General features: G+C 41.6%; 1 protein-coding gene across 1 annotated transcript in view; it reads right to left on the bottom strand.

The window, feature by feature from the left end:
• LOC138959573 (protein Wnt-1-like) overlaps positions 1 to 1,353 on the bottom strand; it is a 32,733-nt gene extending 31,380 nt beyond the window's left edge. The window contains exon 1 of the mRNA XM_070331113.1: positions 161 to 1,353. The gene's annotated coding sequence lies outside the window, so the exon portion shown is untranslated. The remainder of the gene's footprint in view (positions 1 to 160) is intronic.
• Between the last annotated feature and the right edge of the window lie 1,331 nt (positions 1,354 to 2,684).

The raw sequence follows: 2,684 nt of genomic DNA, 5'->3' as shown, positions 1-2,684 counted from the left end.
TACGGTACTTATTGACACACAATAAAAGGAAAAATACATAAAAATAAAAATAGTTGTCACAGCAAAAGTCTCAATCAGACTCCAACTGATCGACAACTTGTCATACACATGCACACACTAACGCGACCGTAATGTTAAAAAAAGATTATTTTTGACAAACAGCTCGTTATCGCGCCTCCATCAGATGTGCCTTCCGATTGGAAAGTGCTGGAAAAGCCGGTAAGCCTTCGGAGGTTGGTGTTCTGAGGCGCCCGAGGTCCTCCCAGCTTTGTCCTTGTTTGCCAGGACACGAGCCTGTCGTTCTGTCCCGTCCTCCACTGTCTTAGCTTGCTTGGTGAAGATGAGGCCTTGTTTAACTTGAGGCGGGACGTCACTTGTCTTGAAAACTCCGTCGTTTTTTCTTCTTTTTTTTTTTTGTCTTTCCTTTTTTTACCGACTCTACCTCTCCCCCACTCTCAGCTCTTAACTTTGCTTTTTATTTTCTCTCTCCCTCTCCCTCTTCCTCTCCCTCTGACTCGCACTCCCTTCCAGCCTTTTGTTCAAATCTTCGGCTGTGTGTGTGTTTTTAAACTACAATTTGCTGGTTGGATTAACTCCGTCAACACTCCTTGTTTGTCCTGAGTGTATCGGCGTTTAATTGCCAGGCATGTAGCGGCATATTTTAGATGCTGATCGTTATCTGCAACGAACGTAGGACTAGGAGAGTCGGTGTGAGATTCCCTTTTTTTCTCTTCTGCGTTATTCCGTTATAGTGCATAAAATATGGGTAGGTAAGTATATTTTAGATGCAGATCGTTATCTACCACGAACTTACTGAAAGATTCTGAAGGAGATTCCTTTTCTTCGGTCTATGCTGTAAAAATGCAGAGTAAAGGTAGGTAGGTAGGTATGTAGGTAGGTCCCAGAGTCGACGCGGTGCGAGGGGTGGAAGAAAACAATCTTATGAAATCCATAAAAGACACGTCGAGGTGTTGCTACTGGAGCACATCCAGGAGGGTACGGCAGCTGCGTTTGCACTCAGCTAACTCCTCAAACGACTTCACCATCATCATCACCACAAGGATAATCAAAGTCCTCATCGTCGTCGTTGCAAGATTCCGCTTATAACCGTTCTTCCGGAGAGGTCACCAAAAACGAACATCCCAACGTCGATAAAAAGCGAAAGTAGTTAGAAGATCAACCATCCCCCCGCCAACCACACATAAACACACTGCTTTCGTCTTCTTCTTCTTCTTCTTCTTCTTCTTCTTTTTCTTCTTCTCCTTCTTCTTCTTCTTCTTCTTCTTCTTCTTCTTCTTCTTCTTCTTCTTCTTCTTCTTCTTCTTCTTCTTCTTCTTCTTCTTCTTCTTCTTCTTCTTCTTCTTCTTCTTCTTCTTCTTCTTCTTCTTCTTCTTCTTCTTCTTCTTCTTCTTCTTCTTCTTCTTCTTCTTCTTCTTCTTCTTCTTCTTCTTCTTCTTCTTCTTCTTCTTCTTCTTCTTCTTCTTCTTCTTCTTCTTCTTCTTCTTCTTCTTCTTCTTCTTCTTCTTCTTCTTCTTCGTCTCACGCAGTGTTAATGGTGGTGGTTCGGCGCTGTCCAAGACTTATCAAACACGGGTATCGGCGACTTGTGCCCCGAAAGTCTGTCACCTCGAGAGGGGGGAGGGGGAAACGAGGGCAAGGTGGCGCAATTTCTCCCACTGGGGGGAGACCCTAAGCGCGATCTAGGACGTAGGCGCTAAGAATCTCATAAAGTTTCTGCGTCTCAAAGGCAACGAGAGTTAGGGGAAGTCAAAGCTACATGCTGGCTGGCCACTCACTTCCTCACCAATCTATCGACTGGTCTTTTAATTTGCCAGACGAGTAACAGAATCTGATTCAGAAGGAACACACACAAATATTCACTTGAGCTTATTGTTGTTGAAATCTCGCCAGTCTGGTTCTAGAGGTACAGGTTACTTTTGCATCGACAAAGCTCTCAATGGTCCTAATAGAACCCTGCATAAAAAGTGAAAAAATAAAGGAGCAGTCACCCGCCCCCACCCCAAACAAAAATAAATAAATAAATAAAGAATAAAAACACACACACAGTAAAACGTATTAATTAACCATTTAAAACATACATATTATTTCTTTATTTGAGGTTATTCCTGTACAATTTCTTCTTCAACTTCAAGCCACGTTTTGCCTGAGAACATATTCACATGATGTAAACGCATATGTTGTCGCAAATGTATACATATATAGATATATATATGCTGTCTAACATAGGGAATGCTTGCGTGAGCTCAAAATAACGTTTGAACCAGCCCTCCCAACGGTTGCTCCAGAGAAAAAGTTTGTGAGAGGTACCGTTTAGTGTCCACAAGCTCAAGTTCTTTAAAGAACAGTTTTCAAAAAAGTACAAAAAAGATCAATCTTCACAAAAAGCAGCAAGGTCTGAACTCGTGGTATATTTTCAAGTGGAAAGGTATGTTTGCACGTGCAAACGTCTAGTCTGGATCGATATGTGATACTTTAGACAAGGAGGAAAGTATTAAAAGTCTCTAAACTGCCAAGCAAACAAAGAAACAAAATATAATAAACAAACAAATATCCCAGTTTCCTAAATTCAACAATAACTACCCAACAACAAAAAAAGCGTACTGTATTACCTTAAACCTCACGTACACAAGAAGCGCACACACAGTCGTCGTTTACTGCCTCTT

Source organism: Littorina saxatilis, linkage group LG2 (genome assembly GCF_037325665.1).
Source record: "Littorina saxatilis isolate snail1 linkage group LG2, US_GU_Lsax_2.0, whole genome shotgun sequence".
NCBI lineage: Eukaryota > Metazoa > Mollusca > Gastropoda > Littorinimorpha > Littorinidae > Littorina > Littorina saxatilis.
Note: the sequence above shows the minus strand (reverse complement) of the source record. Positions and strands in the feature narration are given on the sequence as shown.